The sequence below is a fragment of the Trachypithecus francoisi genome, unplaced genomic scaffold (assembly GCF_009764315.1).
Source record: "Trachypithecus francoisi isolate TF-2019V2 unplaced genomic scaffold, Tfra_2.0 Lachesis_group2, whole genome shotgun sequence".
NCBI lineage: Eukaryota > Metazoa > Chordata > Mammalia > Primates > Cercopithecidae > Trachypithecus > Trachypithecus francoisi.
Genome location: NW_022681465.1, coordinates 114015836 through 114039445, shown reverse-complemented (window position 1 = coordinate 114039445; position 23610 = coordinate 114015836). Strand labels below are relative to the sequence as shown.

The following is a 23610-nucleotide window of genomic DNA, read 5'->3' as shown; positions in this document are numbered from 1 at the left end:
AGCCAGGCCCTGGTGGTGCATGCCTGTGGTCCCAGCTATTCAAGGAGGCTGAGGTGGGAGGATTACTTGAGCCCTGGAGTCAGGTTGGAGTGAGCCAAGATTGCACCACTGCACTCCAACCTGGGTGGCAGAGCGAGACTCTGTGTCAAAACAAAAAAAAAAACACGATGGGTTTAACAGGATGAGCTTTGAAACTTTCTTCCAGCTCCTGGATTAGGTGATAAGATATGAGAACTTTCTTCCAAGGAAGGGCCTTCTGATGTGTATTCCCTCTACAAATGTAAATTTGAAATTAACCAGAGGTTTCTGATGACTAGACGGCCTGAAGAATGGGCTCAATAGAGGAACTTTAGCCAAACTGATATAGAATAACATCTACCTCTTGAATTAAACTTAGGTACAGGACTGTAGAATAATCTTTGTGGAACCACGATACAGTTGGCTTAGGAAAGGACTTTCTGCAAAATGTCTCAGGTTATTCACCTTTACTAAGACAGGTGAAAACCTATTTTGGAAATAACAGGCCTCGCTGAAATTTCTTAGTTCTTTGTGACTCTGTCCATTATCCTGAGCTTGCTGAGTTCCATAAGCTGGGTACAATCCTTGTGAATTCTTTGGCACAGGAAGCTATTTGGAGATGTTTAAAATCCTTTGGTGCAAACATACCAATATGCAATTACATTCCTACTGCTAAACGGATTGATAACAAAGTTTAACCATATTTCATAGCCCTCTATCCCTCTGCCAAGTTACTACATGGATACATAAGAGACTACCCTTCCACAGAGACCTCAACACTTGCTCACCAGGAACTTTGTTCTTCACTGTTAACATTTTCAAATCTCTACCAATAAATTTGCCCATTCACAAGATCCTTTTGCTCACAAGGTGTGTGCTGTCATGATTCTCTGAAGTTGGCTAATCGTCAACTGCTTAACCTGGCCCATTAATTCATCTACGTTGGCCATACATATCTATCATCTAACCACATCTTCCTCTTACCTTTTTCCTGCCACCTCAATCTGCTATTGACTATTGCTGTGAATGATTCCATATACTCAGTCCACTGAGCACCTTTCTGATTTCAAGCTCTTCCCTGTCACTACTTCCATGGCTAGTCCTTGCCCTGCATTCAGTAGTGTCCTAGACTTCCTGCCTCCACACTGGCTAAGAGAAATGTGCCGATGCTACAGGGCTTTTTGTGGGTATACATTGGTCTCCTTTCCAATCTTTTCCCCCAGTATCTGCATTTCACTTGCTCATCCCATTCTTTCCACCTGCACATGTCTCCCTGAAATGCCTCTCTTCCCTATCTCAACAATGTCTCACTTCTACCCATTGAGTATTAATGTGGAAAGCACATGGGCAGTGTGTGTCTGACCCTCCCTGTCTATGTTCTTAATGAGAACATTATAAGAATAAGAGCTAAGATGGGAAAGGAAGTATTACAGCATCTTCTTTAATCTTCACAAAAATTCTATAAATGTTACTAATCCTCATTTGAGGGAGGAGAAAAGCAGTTGGTGATGAAATTGTCCAAGGAGACAACTATGAAATGGCAGAGAGCTATGCCTCAAAGCCTCTCCATGACTTCCCATGGCATTGTCAACTTCACTCTTAACCTGTAAGGTCCAACTAGTGCTCAGCTTTCCAAGTTCAGATTGTTTTGAGAAGAGCTCTTGATTCTAGGCTAAAACCTGACTTGAGTTTTTTGAGATGGATTATAGAAACTCTTGGTCAACAAAAATGTTCAGGAAGGATAGAACAAAAGGATAAAAGGCATCAAGATGTGACTTCAAGTAAAATTTAAATTCAGTCACAAAAAAAAGGCAAGTCCAAATCTTTTCAGAGGCAACTAGAAGTGTTTTGGGCTCAACCATTGGCCCCCATCCAGATTTGAGATCCTGTCCCCACAACGTAATTTCTGCAGGGAGAGTCAGAAACATATATCCCAGCCAGGTGTGGTGGCTCACGCCTGTAATCCCAGCACTTTGGGAGGTCAAGGCGGGCAGATCACGAGGTCAGGAGTTTTGAGACCAGCCCGGCCAACATGGTGAAACCCCATCTCTACTAACAATACAAAAATTAGCCAGGTGTGGTGGCACACGCCTGTAATCCCAGCTATTTGGGAGGCTGAGGCAGGAGAATTGCTGGGACCTGGGAGGTGGAGGTTGCAGTGAGCCAAGATTGCACCACTGTACTCCAGCCTGGGCGACAGAGCAAGACTCTATCTCAAAAAAAGAAGAAAAGAAAAGGGTAGGGGTGGGGAGGGACAGAGGGGAAGGGAAAGGAGGGGAGGGAGAAGGGAAGGAGAAGGGAAGGGAGAAGGGAAGGGAGAAGAGAAGGGAACGGAAGGGAAGGGATATATCCCCATCAATGCCTCAGCAGTTATTTGTCTCACTTCCAGTGATACCTCTGAAAACTGTAGTATCTGAAATTTTCCCTTAGTCTTAGGAATTTCTATTTACATGCTTCTAGAGCTAGAACATTCCAGTGACCGCAGCCAGTTTGATCTCTTTCCATCCTCAGTAAATGTCTTGCCATATTCCTCTGGTGATCTGGAGCCCTTTATATTGAAATGAGAAATAATGCTTTTACCAAGTCATTGCAAGTTTATGAGGAAAATATGGTTTTAAGGAAAAGCCTTAAGCAATTACATATACTGGCCAACTTCTGTCAGAAAGAACTGTTTAATACCAAGAACAACTGAAAGGTTATTCATCCCCAAGTGCATCAACAGATGTTTTGTGTAATAAGACTGGCAAGAGATTGGAAAACTCCACAAGAAACCTTATATTGTTTGTAAACGTTTTTCAATGGAAGGGACATATAGCAGGAATTAATCATATGGTTATTCTTAAAACTTTTTATAGGCCAGGTGCGGTGGCTTACACCTGTAATCCCAGCACTCTGGGAGGCTGAGGCGAGCCGATCACCTGAGGTCAGGAGTTCGAGACCAGCCTGGCCAACATGGTGAAACCCCATCTCTACTAAAAAATGTAAGAATTAGCTGGATGTGGTGGTGTGCCTGTAATCCCAGCTACTCAGGAGGCTGAAGCTGGAGAATCGCTTGAACCTGGGAGGCGGAGGTTGCAGTAAGCCAAGATCACACCACTGCACTCCAGCCTGGGCAACTGAGCGAGACTCCGTCTCAAAAAATTTAAAAAAAAAAAAAAAAACCCTACTGTGAACTGTTTTGCAGATATTGTACAGTATGTAAGCGTACATTTAAGCCAGATGAATAAATGCCATTAAGTAGATCACTTCTAAAGTCATGGGAGAGGAGTAAGGGGAGGCAGGGGGACTTATAATCTAGCCATCCTAGGCATATTATTTTGTGATATGCCTAGGACATGTGACATTATCTATATATGTATTCAAAATTACATTATACAGATGCCACACAATGGTTCTCTGAGATGAAGTAGTCCAGGTGGCAACAACATTCCATGTTTTAGACCAAAATGATCTTTTTCATGCTTAAAGACCCTAACTTCTGGGATCTTATTTGAGTAGGTATTCAAGTTATTCTGGTGGCTCAAATATCCTTTTAGAGGAATTATTTGGTCTTCCCTACAGGCCATTTTGTGACCCACCTCTTTTCAGAAACAGGATGCCTTACCTGTGCAACAAGCTCACGGGTCAGTCCCACACTTTTTGAAACACAGGATTAACTCTGGAACTTCCAACAACTGTCAGAAAATGCAACCAAACATTTATTGTGACCCAACATTTGCTGAAAGGTTTTCTAATGCCAGTTCCAACTTTGCCTGCCGTTGTCTAACTTCTGTCATTGCATCAAGTTGATTTATCAGAAGGCAGTACTTCAGCATTATCTCAACCCCAGTCATGCTTTCCCACTGTTACGCAGAAGCGTGATGATTTGGCTTTCATGGATGGTTGAAACAAAAAATATCTAAGTATTTCTAGGCTTCTTTCATAACTTTTCCCTCCCTGCCTAGTTACTCTTTCCCATGGTTCCAGATACTATATCTCTCATAATGTCCTCGCCTCTTCTCAGTTCACTGTACCTACGCAGGTCCATATGTGTTCAGCTGCCTAGTGACCTCTTTCTTTGGAAGTCTCACACATATCTGAAATATAACATGCCCCAGTTTCCTTGACCCTATCACCACTAAAACCCGAACCCAAATTTTCCCACTTCTCCCCACCTTTCACAATTCCTCCAGTTCTGCCATTCAGAATTTAGAAGTTATCCTTGATACCTTTCTCAACCTCACTTCCCAGCCCCCATCCAATTCTCCAAGTCCTGTCATACCTAACTCTAATATACACCTGGTACACACTCACTTCTTTCTCTGTCCCCTGCCACCCTTGGGTCCCAGTCTACTTCATCCATCCACTAGACGCTTCACTGGCTTCCTACCCTGTCTTCCCACTGCTACTCTTGTCTGCCTGCAACTCATTCTACACCCACAACGTGGTGAGATCATGTCTCTCCCCTGCATAAAGCTCTCCAATTTCCACTGCAGTTAGAATAAAGTCATAAATGTCCTTCCCATAAACTACAAGGAGATGTGATTTGGCCCCTGCTATCCACCCCACTGCTTACTGGGCTCCAGTCACATGTGTAATCTCTTTCTCACCTTAGGACCTGTGTGCAAACTCTGTCCTCTCCCTAGAATTGTTCACCTCCTTCCCTTTTGTAAGTATGGCCAACTTGGTGTCTCCCAAAATTCATATGTTCAAGTTCTAACCCCTAGTACCTCAGAACATGTCCTTATTTGGAGATACAGAGTCTTTACAGAGATAGTCAAGTTAAAGTGAGGTCATTAGGGTAGACGCTAATCTAATATGACTGATGTCTTTATGAAAATGGAAATTTGGACACAGATATTTATAGAAGAAGGAAGAGACACAAGAAGAGGTGATCCATAAGCCAAGGAGAGAGGCCTGGAACAGACCCCTCCCTCACAGCCCTTAGAAGGAACCAATCCTGCTGACAACTTGATTTTGGACTTCTGAGTTCCAGAACAGTGAGACAGGGATTCCTGTTGGTTAGCCAGCCAGTCTGTGCCCTGTGTTACAGCAGCCCTGGAAGCTAATGCATCATCATTGAGCTTTCCTCTGAGATACCAGCTCCTCATAGAGGACTTCCTGCTCTTCCTCAAGTCCATCCCTCGTTATCCTCTATGTCGGCCCCTTGTGTGGCAGAGCCTGCTCACCAGATATCCCATCAACTGCCCCCTACATCTGCTAGCACCATTGCAGACAGAAGAGCCTTGTAACTAATTCTACCCGGTGAGATGAAAAAGCAGATAATGTGCATCACTTTCAGTCTGAGATAGGAAAGTCCATGATTGCACCAATCTTTCTCTTCTTTTGTGGCAAATGAAGAGGGCTTGTACACTGCCAGGTAGTATAGCCTCCTCTGAGATTGCAGCAAAGGGTGCCCTCTGTCACTATTTTGTTTCACCATCGTATTAGAGGTACTAACATTGCAGTTAGGCAAGAAATATATAAAAGGCATAAGAATTGGAGGGAAAGACAGAGAAATGGACATTTTGGGGGCATATATAATGGTTACGTATGTAGAAAATCCAAGAGTATCAATAGATAAATTACTAGGACTAAGAGGTTTAGTAAGGTTGCTTAATAAAATTATTTTTTATTTTTAAATGTAATAAAAGTAAATATCAACTGAGGCTGGGCACAGTGGCTCACATCTGTAATCCCAGCACTTTGGAAGGTCAAGGCGGACAGATCACTTGAGATCAAGAGTTTGAGACCAGCCTGGCCAACATGGTGAAACCCTGTCTCTACTAAAAATACAAAAATTAGCCAGGTGTGGTGGCAGTTGACTGTAATCCCAGCTACTTGGGAGGCTGAGGCAGGAGAGCTGCTTGAACCCAGGAGGTGGAGGTTGCAGTGAGCAGAGATCATGCCACTGCCCTTAAGCCTGGGCAACAGAGCAAGACTCTGTGTCAATAAATAAATAAATAAATAAATATGAACTGAATTTCTATATATTAGTATCATTGTTTTGAAAAGTTAAATCAATGGAAAGAAGACAGACAATGCAGTGGAAACACGGGCATGAGACTTGAGTAGGCAATTCATAAAAGAAGAAATACAAATGGCCAAATGTACATACAAAAAAGTAACAAAAAATAATTAAAACCAAATTTAACCCCAAGACTGGTTAAAATTTTTAAAATTGACAATTTTAAGTATGGGCAAGTATTTGGAAAACAACATTCATATACTACTGATGGTCATGTACAGTGGAACAACTATTTGGAAAGCTGGTAGGCATTATCTACAAAAGTTCAATACATGCTCACTCTGTGGTCCAACACATCTTTATGCAGCTGAAATACGTGGATGTCTGAACTGGGAGACATAGACAAGAATGTTTATAACAGCATGATTCTCAGTAGCCAACACCTGAAAATAACCCAAATGTCTATCAACAGGTGAATGGGCAAATTGAGGTATATTCCTAAAATGTAATCTAGTCATGCAATGGAGTAAGATAGAGCAAAACGAATACAGCTACATGCGACAATTTGGATGAATCTCACTGATAAAAAGTTGAGCAAAAGGAGCTGAAGAGAATATATAAAATATGATTCTAGTCATGTAAAGTTTCAAAATAGGCAAAACTAAACTGTAGTGTTTTAGGGGTATTATTCAGGCAATAAAACTATAAAGAAAAGCAAGGGGGTGATGACCATAAAAAAATCAGAACAGTGGTCACCTTTGCAGGAGAGGAGAGCTTTATGACTGAGACACACCAAGGACTGCTGTGGGGCTGTCACGTTTCTACTTCTGGGCCAGGCTGGTGGTGAGGTGTTTTGCTTTGTTTTGTTTTGAGACGGAGTCTCGCACTGTCGCCCGGGCTGGAGTGCAGTGGCGTGATCTTGGCTCACCGCAACCTCCACCTCCCAGGTTCAAGCAGTTCTCCTGCCTCAGCCTCCCAAGTAGCTGGGATTACAGGCACCTGCCACCATGTCCAGCTAATTTTTTGTATTTTTAGTAGAGTCGGGGTTTCTCTATGTTGGCCAGGCTGGTCTCGAACGCCTGACCTCATGATCCACCCACCTCGGCCTCCAAAGAGCTAGGATTACAGGCGTGAGCCACTGCACCCGGCCGGTTGTAAGGTTTAATTTACAATAATTCAGTAACCTGTACTACATTGATGTTTACACATTTTTCTAAAGTATTACATCTCACAATATAAAAAGTTTTTCAAAACCTCTAACACCGGGCTTTTTATTAAAATTCTAGAAATTACTTCTAGAATTCAGTTGCCAAAAAGTTTTTTCTCCACAAAATAATTAGTGTTCTTACGTTACAAAACAACGAGAACCATATAATCTAACATGCTTCACTTTTTTTTTATTAGCTGGCAAGAATTACGAGCTAAATTTAGTGCTCCAATGGAAAAGCCAACTCATCTCAGACTTCTGGGTTACACAGTTCTCTGCTCCCTTTAATTGGCTGTGTGTGTGTGTGTGTTTTGTAAACTCTCCTGCTCTAGGTATTTTAACATTTTAAATGTTCTCCTTTAAGAAGTGGGTGTGCTTTGGGAGGCCGAGACGGGCGGATCACGAGGTCAGGAGATAGAGACCATCCTGGCTAACACAGTGAAACCCCGTCTCTACTAAAAACTACAAAAAAACTAGCCGGGCGAGGTGGCGGGCGCCTGTAGTCCCAGCTACTCGGGAGGCTGAGGCGAGAGAATGGCGTAAACCCGGGAGGCGGAGCTTGCAGTGAGCTGAGATCCGGCCACTGCACTCCAGCCTGGGCGACAGAGCGAGACTCCGTCTCAAAAAAAAAAAAAAAAAAAAAAAAAAAAAAAAGAAGTGGGTGTGCATTTTTTAAAGTTAATTTGAAAAAAGCTGCTTCAAAATAGCACAGTGGTTAAGAGCAAGGGTTCTGGTGCTGCCTACTAGCTGTATGAGGCTGGGCAAGTCACTTCTCTGCTTCTCATTCATCTGTAAATTGAAGGCAGTAATGAGATCGACCTCATGGTTGCTGTATGGGTTAAGTGAGTATATTTAAAGTGCATAGAAGAGTGCCTGGCACATTATATAAGTGTTGGCTATTATTGTTCTCCTGAAGATGTGATGCCAAAATTATTCACAAACGACTTACAAAGATCTGAGTAATTTAGAAGCAAAAACCTCTGAGGCTAAAATAGATGCTCCTGGACAGATCTGAAAAAGCATCAGTAATCATCTACATGTCCTTATATAAGAGAAATGGGAATTGCTTCATTCACATGTCACAAAATGAATGTTATTTAATAGGGAGCACTTTAAGTCAACAATAAAAAACAGAGAAATATCCCTACTTTCTTGTCTGCTCTTTGTAGAACTGGGTGCAATTGAAGAATGTGGAATTTCTATTTTCTGACTGACTTTCTGTGGAACTGGATCCTAAACATCACCGATGGTTCTCACCTGTGATCCCAGCACTTCCAGAGGCCGAGGTAGATCACCTGAGTCCAGGAGTTCAAGACCAGCCTGGGCAACGTGGCGAGACCCCATCTCTATTTAAAAAAAAAAGAATCAAACTATTCTAAAAATATAATGAACACAAAAGAACTTGGAGTTAAATACAGTGAATTGAAACATGATTTTCATAAAGCAAGTCCTTAGAGACCTACAAAGAGACTTAGACTCCCATACAATAATAATGGGAGACTTCAACACTCCACTGTCAACATTAGACAGATCAACCAGACAGAAAGTTAACAAGGATATCCAGGAATTGAACTCATCTCTGCACCAAGCGGACCTAATAGACATCTATAGAACTCTCCACCCCAAATCAACAGAATATACATTCTTCTCAGCACCACATCGCACTTATTCCAAAATTGACCACATAATTGGAAGTAAAGCACTCCTCAGCAAATGTACAAGAACTGAAATTATAACAAACTGTCTCTCAGACCACAGTGCAATCAAACTAGAACTCAGGACTAAGAAACTCAATCAAAACCGCTCAACTACATGGAAACTGAACAACCTGCTCCTGAATGACTACTGGGTACATAACGAAATGAAAGCAGAAATAAAGATGTTCTTTGAAACCAATGAGAACAAAGATACAACATACCAGAATCTCTGGGACACATTTAAAGCAGTGTGTAGAGGGAAATTTATAGCACTAAATGCCCACAAGAGAAAGCAGGAGAGATCTAAAATTGACACTCTAACATCACAATTAAAAGAACTAGAGAGGCAAGAGCAAACACATTCAAAAGCTAGCAGAAGGCAAGAATAACTAAGATCAGAGCAGAACTGAAGGAGATAGAGACACAAAAAACCCTCCAAAAAATCAATGAATCCAGGAGTTGGTTTTTTGAAAAGATCAACAAAATTGACAGACCGCTAGCTAGACTAATAAAGAAGAAAAGAGAGAAGAATCAAATAGACGCAATAAAAAATGATAAAGGGGATATCACCACCGACCCCACAGAAATACAAACAACCATCAGAGAATACTATAAATGCCTCTACGCAAATCAACTAGAAAATCTAGAAGAAATGGATAATTTCCTGGACACTTACACTCTTCCAAGACTAAACCAGGAAGAAGTTGAATCCCTGAATAGACCAATAGCAGGCTCTGAAATTGAGGCAACAATTAATAGCCTACCCACCAAAAAAAGTCCAGGACCAGATGGATTCACAGCTGAATTCTACCAGAGGTACAAGGAGGAGCTGGTACCATTCCTTCTGAAACTATTTCAATCAATAGAAAAAGAGGGAATCCTCCCTAACTCTTTTTATGAGGCCAACATCATCCTGATACCAAAGCCTGGCAGAGACACAACAAAAAAAGAGAATTTTAGACCAATATCCCTGATGAACATCGATGCAAAAATCCTCAATAAAATACTGGCAAACCGGATTCAGCAGCACATCAAAAAGCTTATCCACCATGATCAAGTGGGCTTCATCCCTGGGATGCAAGGCTGGTTCAACATTCGCAAATCAATAAACGTAATCCAGCATATAAACAGAACCAAAGACAAGAACCACATAATTATCTCAATAGATGCAGAAAAGGCTTTTGACAAAATTCAACAGCCCTTTATGCTAAAAACGCTCAATAAATTTGGTATTGATGGAACGTACCTCAAAATAATAAGAGCTATTTATGACAAACCCACAGCTAATATCATACTGAATGGGCAAAAACTGGAAAAATTCCCTTTGAAAACTGGCACAAGACAGGGATGCCCTCTCTCACCACTCCTATTCAACATAGTGTTGGAAGTTCTGGCTAGGGCAATCAGGCAAGAGAAAGAAATCAAGGGTATCCAGTTAGGAAAAGAAGAAGTCAAATTGTCCCTGTTTGCAGATGACATGATTGTATATTTAGAAAACCCCATCGTCTCAGCCCAAAATCTCCTTAAGCTGATAAGCAACTTCAGCAAAGTCTCAGGATACAAAATTAATGTGCAAAAATCACAAGCATTCTTATACACCAGTAACAGACAAGCAGAGAGCCAAATCAGGAATGAACTTCCATTCACAATTGCTTCAAAGAGAATAAAATACCTGGGAATCCAGCTTACAAGGGATGTAAAGGACCTCTTCAAGGAGAACTACAAACCACTGCTCAGTGAAATCAAAGAGGACACAAACAAATGGAAGAACATACCATGCTCATGGATAGGAAGAATCAATATCGTGAAAATGGCCATACTGCCCAAGGTTATTTATAGATTTAATGCCATCCCCATCAAGCTACCAATGACTTTCTTCACAGAATTGGAAAAAACTGCTTTAAAGTTCATATGGAACCAAAAAAGAGCCCGCATTGCCAAGACAATCCTAAGTCAAAAGGACAAAGCTGGAGGCGTCACGCTACCTGACTTCAAACTATACTACAAGGCTACAGTAACCAAAACAGCATGGTACTGGTACCACAACAGAGATATAGACCAATGGAACAGAACAGAGTCCTCAGAAATAATACCACACATCTACAGCCATCTGATCTTTGACAAACCTGAGAGAAACAAGAAATGGGGAAAGGATTCCCTATTTAATAAATGGTGCTGGGAAAATTGGCTAGCCATAAGTAGAAAGCTGAAACTGGATCCTCTCCTTACCCCTTATACGAAAATTAATTCAAGATGGATTAGAGACTTAAATGTTAGACCTAATACCATAAAAACCCTAGAAGAAAATCTAGGTAGTACCATTCAGGACATAGGCATGGGCAAGGACTTCATGTCTAAAACACCAAAAGCAACGGCAGCAAAAGCAAAAATTGACACATGGGATCTAATTAAACTAAAGAGCTTTTGCACAGCTAAAGAAACTACCATCAGAGTGAACAGGCAACCTACAGAATGGGAAAAAATTTTTGCAACCTACTCATCTGACAAAGGGCTAATATCCAGAATCTACAAAGAACTCAAACAAATATACAAGAAAAAAACAAACAACCCCATCAAAAAGTGGGGAAAGGATATGAACAGACATTTCTCAAAAGAAGACATCCATACAGCCAACAGACACATGAAAAAATGCTCGTCATCACTCGCCATCAGAGAAATGCAAATCAAAACTACAATGAGATACCATCTCACACCAGTTAGAATGGCAATCATTAAGAAGTCAGGAAACAACAGGTGTTGGAGAGGATGTGGAGAAATAGGAACACTTTTACACTGTTGGTGGGATTGTAAACTAGTTCAACCATTATGGAAAACAGTATGGCGTTTCCTCAAGGATCTAGAACTAGATGTACCATATGACCCAGCCATCCCACTACTGGGTATATACCCAAAGGATTATAAATTACTCTACTACAAAGACACATGCACACGTATGTTTATTGCGGCACTATTCACAATAGCAAAGACTTGGAATCAACCCAAATGTCCATCTGTGACAGACTGGATTAAGAAAATGTGGCACATATACACCATGGAATACTATGCAGCCATAAAAAAGGATGAGTTTGCATCCTTTGTAGGGACATGGATGCAGCTGGAAACCATCATTCTTAGCAAACTATCACAAGAAGAGAAAACCAAACACCGCATGTTCTCACTCATAGGTGGGAACTGAACAATGAGATCACTTGGACTCGGGAAGGGGAACATCACACACTGGGGCCTATCATGGGGAGGGGGGAGGAGGGAGGGATTGCATGGGGGAGTTATACATGATATAAACGTCATGCACATGTACCCTAGAACTTAAAGTATAATAAAAAAAAAAAAAAAAAAAAAAAGAAACATGATTTTCTTGATTCTCCTAAGGCCCTAACATGGCAGCAGAGAGACAAAGAACAAAGGGGAGAAAGTGACGGATGAGAAATGCCAACAAATGCTTGAAAGATGCACGAAGGGGAAATGACTTAGCTGACTGGAGGCGGCTGACCTGAGGGTCTGCAGTGCAGCTCTGCAGCCCAGCACTCAGAGGCACTGTGTTCTTTGGAAGGTGGGGTTGAAGGAAAAAGTTGAAAAAAGGGACTGGTGGAAAGTTTGAAGCAGGAGCAGTTAGCCCCTTCCCCTCTTCCATGCCCTCCCTTCCCACTGCAAGATACTAGAGTTCATTTTCTGTACAAAATGAGCCAGAGAAGATCTGGACTCAACCAGCAGGAACAAGAGGAGGTCGAAAGCAACACGGAACACTGGAGGACTCCGTTATTAATAAAGTCGGCTGCCAGAACCGTGAGACTCCTGGCTGCCTTCTCCTGCCTGGTTCTCAGAGGGCAGTCAGCCAAGCACACACCACCCAGTGGGTCTGGAAGACCCTCCCTGGAAAAACTAAATGACCCCAGAAGAGACCTCCATATGTTGTTTGTGTTGGGGGTGAGGGGAAGGTTTGGCATATGACACAGCTGGCATCCCACCCAATCTCCCTGAAGATGTTGATCCCCAAAGCCACCAGTCAGCCAGCGTCCCCACCCCAGAGCTCCAGCATCTCACTGTAGAACAGAAACAGACCACTTACAGTCACAGCGGCATTTTCAGAAAGTGTCCACAGCATGGACACAAACAGACTGAAGAAAGCAATTCTGAGAAAACAAAGACATTCAGAAACTAGGGAAAAAAAGTTTAATTAAAATTATTTTTTAATCAGAAAAAAATAAGGTGAGATACTGTATCTATGAAACAAGAATGTGTTGCAATAAAAAGGAATATTCTGAGAACAAGGAACCACACTTAGAAACTAAAACTATGAGAGCTAAAATTACAAATTCAACACAAAGTTTAAAAGTAGAGCAAGAAACTCCTAAAGCCGAATAAGCAACCAAAGAACTGAACAATAGAAAAGACCACCAGAGGATGAGTTCCCAAACCCACACCCAATTACTGCCCCAGGGAGAGGAAAATAGAGGGGAGAAAATTATTAAAGAAATGATGTGAGAAACTCACAGTTCTGCTTGCAGCAGTTGGAGTTGGGCTTCCTTTCACAGGCAGCAGAAGATTCCCTGATGGTCATGAGGAGCATTCCAGTAAGATGAGGACTCAGGAGTGCTCCTGGAGTGGGCAACTTGGAGGTCACTGGGTAACTTGGTGAGAGCAATTTTGGCAGAGTAGTGGGGCTGAATCCAGAGGGAAGTCTGAGGAGCGAATGGAAGGAAGCAGAGACAATGTGTGAGCACACACAAGTTTTACAGCGAGAAAGAAAATCAACCGACAGCTACAAGAAGGATTTTTTTTTTTTTTGACGAAGTCTTGCTCTGTCGCCCAGGCTGGAGTACAGTGGTGCGATCTCGGCTCACTGCAAGGTCCGCCTCCCGGGTTCACACCGTTCTCCTGCCTCAGCCTCCTGAGTAGCTGGGACTACAGGTGCCTACCACCACGCCCAGCTAATTTTTTGTATTTTTAGTGGAGATGGAGTTTCACCGTGTTAGCCAGGATGGTCTCAATCTCCTGACCTCATGATCCACCTGCCTCCGCCTCTCAAAGTGCTGGGATTACAGCTGTGAGCCACCGCACCTGGCCATAGGATTTTTTTTTTTTTTTTAATTTATTCTTGAGACGGAGTTTTGCTCTTGTTGCCCAGGCTGGAGTTCAGTGGTGTAATCTTGGCTCACCGCAACCTCTGCCTCCCAGGTTCAAGCAATTCGAGGAGGATTTTTTTCTTTTTTTCTTTTTTTTGTATTATACTTTAAGTTCTAGGGTAGATGTACACAATGTGCAGGTTTGTTACATATGTATACATGTGCCATGTTGGTGTGCTGCAACCATTAATTCATCATTTACATTAGGTATTTCTCCTAATGCTATCCCTCCCCCTGCCCCCAACCCATGACAGGCCCCCATGTGTGATGTTCCCCGCCCTGTGTCCAAGTGATCTCATTGTTCAATTCCCATCTACGAGTGAGAACATGCGGTGTTTGGTTTTCTGTCCTTGTGATAGTTTGCTCAGAATGATAGTTTCCAGTTTCATCCATGTCGCTGCAAAGGACATGAACTCATCCTTTTTCATGGCTGCATAGTATTCCATGGTGTATATGCATCACATTTGCTTAATCCAGTCTATCATTGACGGACATTTGGGTTCCAAGTTTTTGCTATTGTAAATAGTGACACAATAAACATATGTGCATGTATCTTTATAGTAGCATGATTTATAATCCTTCGGGTATATACTCAGTAACAGGATGGCTGGGTCAAATGGTATTTCTAGTTCTAGATCCTTGAGGAATTGCCACACTGTCTTCCACAATGGTTGAACTAATTTACACTCCCGCCAACAGTGTGAAAGCATTCCTATTTCTCCACATCCTCTCCAGCATCTGTTGTTTCCTGACTTTTTAATGATCACCATTCTAACTGGTGTGAGATGGTATCTCACTGTGCTTTTGATTTGCATTTCTCTGATGACTAGTGATGACTATTTTTTAATGTGTTTGTTGGCTGCATAAATGTCTTCTTTTGAGAAGTGTCTGTTCAGATCCTTTGCTCACTTTTTGATGGGGTTGATTTTTTCTTGTAAATTTGTTTAAGTTCTTTGTAGATTCTGGATATTAGCCCTTTGTCAGATGGGTAGACTGCAAAAATTTTCTCCCATTCTGTAGATTGTCTGTTCACTCTGATGGTAGTTTTTTTTTTTTTTTTTTTTTTTTCTGTGCAGAAACTCTTTGGTTTAATTAGATCCCATTTGTCTATTTCAGCTTTTGTTGCCATTGCTTTTGGTGTTTCAGTCATGAAGTCCTTGCCCATGCCTATGTCCTGAATGGTATTGCCTATGTTTTCTTCTAGAGTTTTTATGGTTTTAGGTCTAACATTTAAGTATTTAATCCATCTTGAATTAAATTTTGTATAAAGTGTAAAGAAAGGATCCAGTTTCAGCTATCCACATATGCCTAGCCAGTTTTCCCAGCACCATTTATGAAACAGGGAATCCTTTCCCCATTTCTTCTTTCTGTCAGGTTTTTCAAAGATCAGATGGTTGTAGATGTGTGGTGTTATTTCTGAGGCCTCTGTTCTGCTCCATTGGTCTATATATCTGTTTGGTACCAGTACCATGCTGTTTTGGTTACTGTAGCCTTGTAGTATAGTTTGAAGTCAGGTAGCATGATGTCTCCAGCTTTGTTCTTTTTGCTTAGGATTGTCTTGGCAATGAGGGCTCTTTTTTGGTTCCATAAGAACTTTGAAGTAGTTTTTTCCAATTCTGTGAAGAAAGTCATTGGTAGCTTGATGGGGATGGCACTGAATCTATAAATTACCTTGGGCAGTATGGCCATTTTCACGATATTGATTCTTCCTATCCATGAGCATGGAACGTTCTTTCATTTGTTTGTGTCCTCTTTTATTTTGCTGAGCAGTGGTTTGTAGTTCTCCTTGAAGAGGTCCTTCACATCCCTTGTAAGTTGGATTCCTAGGTATTTTATTCTCTTTGTAGCAGTTGTGAATGGAAGTTCACTCATGGTTTGGCTCTCTGTCTGTTACTGGTATACAGGAATGCTTGTGATTTTTGCACATTGATTTTGTATCCTGAGACTTTGCTGAAGTTGCTTATGAGACTTTGCTGAAGTTGCTTATCAGCTTAAGGAAATTTTGGGCTGAGACGATGGGGTTTTCTAAATATACAGTCATGTCATCTGCAAACAGGGACAATTTGACTTCCTCTTTTCCTGAATACCCTTTATTTCTTTCTCTTGTCTGATTGTCCTGGCCAGAACTTCCAACACTATGTTGAATAGGAGTGGTGAGAGAGGGCATCCCTGTCTTGCGCCAGCTTTCAAAGGGAATGCTTCCAGTTTTTGCCCATTCAGTATGATATTGGCTGTGGGTTTGTCATAAATAGTTCTTATTATTTTGAGATGCATTCCATCAATACCTAGTTTATTGAGTTTTTAGCATGAAGGGATGTTGAATTTTATCAAAGGTCTTTTCTGCATCTGTTGAGATAATCATATGTTTTTTCATTGGTTCTGTTAATGTGATGGATTGCATTTATTGATTTGCATATGTTGAACCAGACTTGCATCCCAGGGAGGAAGTTGACTTGATTGTGGTGGATAAGCTTTTTGATGTGATGCTGGATTCAGTTTCCCAGTATTTTATTGAAGATTTTTGCATCGATGTTCATCAGGGATACTGGTCTAAAATTCTCTTTTTTTGTCCCTGCCGGGCTTTGATATCAGGATGATGCTGGCCTCATAAAATGAGGTAGGGAGGAATCCCTCTTTTCCTATGGATTGGAATAGTTTCAGAAGGAATAGTACCAGCTCCTCTTTGTAGCTCTGGTAGAATCTGGCTGTGAATCCATCTGGTCCTGGACTTTTTTTGGTTGGTAGGCTATTAATTATTGCCTCAATTTCAGAGCCTGTTATTGGTGTGTTCAGAGGTTCAACTTCTTTGTGGCTTAGTCTTGCAAGGGTGTACGTGTCCAGGAATTTATCTATTTCTTCTAGATTGTCTAGTTTATTTGTGTAGAGGTGTTTATAGCATTCTCTGATGGTAGTTTGTATTTCTGTGGGATCGGTGGTGATATCCTTTTTATCAGTTTTTATTGCATCTATTTGATTCTTCTCTCTTTTCTTCTTTATTAATCTTGCTAGTGGTCTATCAATTTTGTTGATCTTTTCAAAAAACCAACTCCTGGATTCATTGATGTTTTGAAAGATTTTTTGTGTCTCTATCTCCTTCAGTTCTGCTCTGATCTTAGTTATTTCTTGCCTTCTGCTAGCTTTTGAATTTGTTTGCTCTTGCTTCTCTTGTTCTTTTAATTGTGATGTTAGGGTGTCAATTTTAGATCTTTCCTGCTTCCTCTGGTGGGCATTTAGTGCTAGATATTTCCTGCTACATACTGCTTTAAATGTGTACCAGAGATTCTGGTACATTGTATCTTTGTTCTCATTGGTTTCAAAGAACATCTTTATTTCTGCCTTCATTTAATTATTTATCCAGGAGTAGGCTGTACAGTTTCCATGTAGTTGTGTGGTTTTGGGTGAGTTTCTTAACCCTGAGTTCTAATTTGATTGCACTGTGGTCTGAGAGGCAGTTTGTTGTGATTTCTGTTCTTGTACATTTGCTGAGGAGTGCTTTACTTCGAACTGTGTGGTCAATTTTGGAATAAGTGTGATGTGGTGCTGAGAAGAATGTATATTCTGTTGATTTGGTGTGGAGAGTTCCTAATAAATGCCTATTAGGTGTGCTTGGTGCAGAGCTGAGTTCAAGTCCTGGATATCCTTGTTAACCTTCTGTCTCATTATCTGTCTAATTTTGACAGTGGAGTGTTAAAGTCTCCCATTATTATTGTGTGGGAGTCTAAGTCTCTTTGTAGGTCTCTAAGGACTTGCCTTATGAATCTGGGTGCTCCTATATTGGGTGTATATATTTAGGATAGTTAGCTCTTCTTGTTGAGTTGATCCCTTTACCATTATGTAATGGCCTTCTTTGTCTCTTCTGATCTTTGTTGGTTTAAAGTCTGTTTTATCAGAGACTAGGATTGTAATCCCTGCTTTTTTTTGTTTTCCATTTGCTTGGTAGATCTTCCTCCATCCCTTTATTTTGAGCCTATATGTATCTGCATATGAGATGGGTCTCCTGAATACAGCACACTGATGGGTCTTGACTCTTTATCCAACTTGCCAGTCTGTGGCTTTTACTTGATGCATTTAGCCCATTTACATTTAAGGTTAATATTGTTATGTGTGAATTTGATCCTGTCATTATGATGTTAGCTGGTTATTTTGCTCGCTAGTTGATGCAGTTTCTTCCTAGAATTGATGGTCTTTACAATTTGGCATGTTTTTGCAGTGGCTGGTACTGGTTGTTCCTTCCCAGATTTAGTGCTTCCTTCAGGAGCTCTTGTAAGGCAGGCCTGGTGGTGACAAAATCTCTCAACATTTGCTTGTCTGTAAAGGATTTTATTTCTCCTTCACTTATGAAGCTTAGTTTGGCTGGATATGAAATTCTGGGTTGAAAATTCTTTCCTTTAAGAATGTTGAGGAGGCCTGCATCGATCCTGGGTTGGAGGAGGTGGCGGCCGGTGAGGCTGCGGCGTGAAGACAGCGGGCATGGTGGGGCGGGAGAAAGAGCTCTCTATACACTTTGTTCCCGGGAGCTGCCGGCTGGTGGAGGAGGAAGTTAACATCCCTAATAAGAGGGTTCTGGTTACTGGTGCCACTGGGCTTCTTGGCAGAGCTGTACACAAATAATTTCAGCAGAATAATTGGCATGCTGTTGGCTGTGGTTTTAGAAGAGCAAGACCAAAATTTGAACAGGTTAATCTGTTGGATTCTAATGCAGTTCATCACATCATTGATGATTTTCAGCCCCATGTTATAGTGCATTGTGCAGCAGAGAGAAGACCAGATGTTGTAGAAAATCAGCCAGATGCTGCCTTTCAACTTAATGTGGATGCTTCTGGGAATTTAGCAAAGGAAGCAGCTGCTGTTGGGGCATTTCTCATCTACATTAGCTCAGATTATGTATTTGATGGAACAAATCCACCTTAAAGAGAGGAAGACATACCAGCTCCCCTAAATTTGTATGGCAAAACAAAATTAGATGGAGAAAAGGCTGTCCTGGAGAACACTTTAGGAGCTGTTTTGAGGATTCCTATTCTGTATGGGGAAGTTGAAAAGCTCAAAGAATGTGCTGTGACTGTTGTGTTTGATAAAGTGCAGTGCAGCAACAAGTCAGCAAACATGGATCACTGGCAGCAGAGGTTCCTCACACATGTCAAAGAGGTGGCCACTGTGTGCCAGCAGCTAGCAGAGAAGACAATGCTGGATCCATCAATTAAGGGAACCTTTCACTGGTCTGGCAATGAACAGATGACTAAGTATGAAATGGCGTGTGCAATTGCAGATGTCTTCAACCTCCCCAGCAATCACTTAAGACCTATTACTGACAGCCCTGTCCTAGGAACACAGCGTCCAAGAAATGCTCAGCTTGACTGCTCCAAATTGGAGACCTTGGGCATTGGCCAACGAACACCAGTTCGAATTGGAATCAAAGAATCACTTTGGCCTTTCCTCATTGACAAGAGATGGAGACAAATGGTCTTTCATTAGTTTATTTGTGTTGGGGTTTTTTTTTTTTTTAATGAAAAGTATAGTGTGTGGCACTTTTTAAAGAACAAAGGAAATAGTTTTATATGAGTACTTTAATTGTGACTCTTAGGATCTTTCAGGTAAATGATGCTCTTGCACTAGTGAAATTGTCTAAAGAAACTAAAGGGCAATGTTGCCCTGTTTGCAGTAATTTTTCTTTTTATCATTTTGTTTGTCCTGGCTAAACTTGGAGTTTGAGTATAGTAAATTACATCCTTAAATATTTGAGAGCCAGGATGAAGCAGATCTGCTGTAGACTTTTCAGATGAAATGCATTGTTCATTCTCATAACCTCCATATTTTCAGGATTTTTGAAGCTGTTGACCTTTTCATGTTCATTATTTTAAATTGTGTGAAATGGTATAAAAATCATTGGTGTTCATTATTTGCTTTGCTTGAGCTCAGATCAAAATGTTTGAAGAAAGGAACTTTATTTTTGCAAGTTACGTACACTTTTTATGCTTGAGATATTTCAACATGTTATGTATATTGGAACTTCTACAGCTTGATGCTTCCTGCTTTTATAGCAGTTTATAGGGAGCACTTGAAAGAGCGTGTGTACGTGTATATTTTTCCTAGGTAAACATTGAATGCAAATGTGTATTTTTTTAATATAAATATATAACTGTCCTTTTCATCCCATGTCACCGATAAGTGACATCCCATGTCACCGATAAGTGATAAGTGATATGTGTGGTTATACTCATAATAATGGGCCTTGTAAGTCTTTTCACCATTCATGAATAATAATAAATATGTACTGCTGGCATATACAAAAAAAAGAATGTTGAATATTGGCCCCCACTCTCTTCTGGCTTGTAGAGTTTCTGCTGAGAGATCCACTGTTAGCCTGATGGGCTTCCCTTTGTGGGTAACCTGACCTTTCTCTCTGGCTGCCCTTCACATTTTTTCCTTCACTTCAACCTTGGTGAATCTGACAATTATGTGTCTTGGGGTTGCTCTTCTCGAGGAGTATCTTTGTGGTGTTCTCTGTATTTCCTGAATTTGAATGTTGGCCTGCCTTGTTAGGTTGGGGAAGTTCTCCTGGATAATATACTGAAGAGTGTTTTCCAACTTGGTTCCATTCTCCCTGTCACTTTCAGGTACACCAATCAGACATAGATTTGGTCTTTTCACATAGTCCCATATTTTTTGGAGGCTTTGTTCGTTTTTTTTTACTCTTTTTTCTCTAAACTTCTCCTCTTGCTTTATTTCATTAATTTGATCTTCAATCACGGATACCCTTTCTTCCACTTGATTGAATCGGCTATTGTAGCTTGTGCATGCGTCACGCAGTTCTCGTGCCATGGTTTTCAGCTCCAACAGGTCATTTAAGGTTGTCTCTACACTATTTATTCTAGTTAGCCATTCGTCTCATCTCTTTTCAAGGTTTTTAGCTTCCTTGCGATGGGTTCAAACATCCTCCTTTAGCTTGGAGAAGTTTATTATTACCGACCTTCTGAAGCCTACTTCTGTCAACTCATTGAAGTCATTCTCCGTCCAGCTTTGTTTGGTTGCTGGCAAGGAGCTGCAATCCTTTGGAGGAGAAAAGGCGCTCTGGTTTTTAGAACTTTCAGCTTTTTTGCTCGGTTTCTCCCCATCTTTGGGGTTTTATCTACCTTTGACCTTTGATGCGGGTGACCTACAGATGGGTTTTGGTGTGGATGTCCTTTTAGTTGATGTTGATGCTATTCCTTTCTGTTTGTTAGTTTTCCTTCTAAGAGTCAGTTCCCTCGGCTGCAGGCCTATTGGAGTTTGCTGGAGGTCCACTCCAGACCCTGTTTGCCTAAGTATCACCAGCAGAGGCTGCAGAACAGCAAATATTGCAGAACAGCAAATATTGCTGCCTGATCTCGAGGAGGATTTTTTTTAAAGGTAAGAGCCATTAGGACATGCTTCTATGATTTAAAAAATAAATAGTATAAGTAGCTTGAAATAGCAATTGTATTCCTGTTTCTGAGGTAAAGAAGACCATATATATATATGTGTGTGTGTGTATATTTATATATATGTGTATATATATGTTTGTTTGTTTGTTTGTTTTGAGACAGTCTCACTGTCTCCCAGGCTGGAGTGCAGTGGTGCGATCTCAGCTCACTGCAACCTCCACCTCCCAGGTTCAAGCGATTCTTGTGCCTCAGCCTTCCAAGTAGCTGGGATTACAGGTGCACGCCACCACACCTGGCTAATTTTTGTATTTTGTATTTTTTTTTTAGATGGAATTTCACTCTTGTCATCCAGGCTGGAGTGCAATGGTGTGATCTCAGCTAACTGCAACCTCTGCCTCCCTGGTTCAAGTGATTCTTCTGCCTCAGCCTCCCAAGTACCTGGGATTACAGGCATGTGCCACCATGTCCAGCTAATTTTTGTATTTTTAGTAGAGATAGGGTTTCACCATATTGGCCAGGTTGGTCTGGAACTCCTGACCTCAGGTGATCCACCCACCTCAGCCTCCCAAACTGCTGGGATTACAGGCATGAGCTGCTGTGCCCAGCTTAATTTGTGTATTTTTTAGTGGAGGCAAGGTTTTGCCATGCTGGGCTAGGCTGGTCTCAAACTCCTGACCTCAAGGGATCTGCCCATCTCAGTCTCCCAAAGTGCTGGAATTACAGGGGTGAGCCACCATGCCTGTCTCACATTTATAAATAATAAAGAAAATAGAGGGCTGGGAGTGGTGGCCCATGCCTGTAATCTCAGCATTATGGGAGGCCAATGCAGGAGGATCGCTTGAGGCCAAGAGTTGGAGACCAGCCCAGGCAACATAGCAAGGGCCCGTCTCTGCAAAAAATGGTATGCACCCATCATCCCAGCTACTCAGGAGGCTGAGGTGGGAGGATCACTTGAACCCAGGAATTCCAGGCTACAGTGAACTATGATCACGCCACTGCACTCCAGCCTGGGTGACCGAGCAAGACCCTGTCTCTAAAAAAAGAAAGAAAATAACAAGAAAATGGAAAAGAAAATTTCCAATTCAGGAATTCTGGTGCCTAAACACCTTTGACCTCAATGATGGGGAAGATTTAAATTCAAGGGATTATAAGAGATGAGGAAGGATATGACTTTTTTCCCCCCATATACCTGCCTCAGTTCTCCATAATTACACAGTACATATGAAAATAACCATAGATCTATTCTGGTCACTGATTTTCTAGAAAAAGTTTCTAGACTTTTTCTAGAAACTAACCCCTGGCTAATTTTTGTATTTTTAGTAAAGACGGGGTTTCACCATATAGGACAGGCTGGTCTCGAACTCCTGACCTCGTGATCTGCCTGCCTCGGCCTCCCAAAGTGCTGGGATTACGGGGGTGAGCCACCGCACCTGGCCAGATCAGTAATTTTATTATCCATTTGCTCAACAAGTAATTTAATCATTCAACAGGATTCATTCAGCCCTACAATATGGCAGGGTACACGCATCTACAATGCTAGGTGATAGAGACAAGCTGCAAGGGCCAGGCCTCTGCCCTCACCATGCTCAGTAAGGTGGGAAGTGCTGGACACCTGTGTGAGAACCATGCAAGGCACCTTCCATGGCTGAAACGCAAGAGGTAACTGCTGCAGCCACAACACAGCAGGGCCATCAGGAGAGGACAGTGTGGCACAGAAAGCAAAGAGGGATCCACTGGGAAGAGGCTGTGGCCTCAGCCCTGCAGCACCTGGGGAAGTGCTGTCCCTCAGGAACCTAGGAGTCCCCCCAGAGGATTAGGAAAGGCTGGTGCCACTTTTGTGTGGGGGTTGACTCTCTTACAACCTGAAGTCTTCTGCCAAATTCTGCAACTGATTTCCGGGAAATCTGTGTGAAGAGCAAAACATGTTACCAGCACAGTAGGTCAACCCCAGGGGGGAGCCCACTGCTCACTTACACAACTGTCATTTCTGCCTCCCCTGGCCCAGCACTGCCTCACTGTGTGGCTTTCACCGGGAGAGAACATCGTGACCTGCCAGGGGAGTGTCTCTGCCCTGGGAACTCAGCACTCCTGCCCAGGTATTATAGAGCCAGGTGAGTGGAGAGGGTTAGGAACACCACTAAGACCTCAGCCTGCTAAACTGCACTTTGAAAATTCAAGCCTTGTTGGACTGAGTGTT

At 41.8% G+C, this 23610-nt stretch overlaps 1 pseudogene across 1 annotated transcript; it reads left to right on the top strand.

The window, feature by feature from the left end:
- The first annotated feature begins 18421 nt into the window (after window positions 1-18421).
- On the top strand, window positions 18422-20093 carry LOC117065394 (annotated as a pseudogene). The gene has a single exon (XR_004429910.1). The product of XR_004429910.1 is annotated as a methionine adenosyltransferase 2 subunit beta-like (transcript).
- The last annotated feature ends 3517 nt before the right edge of the window (window positions 20094-23610 follow it).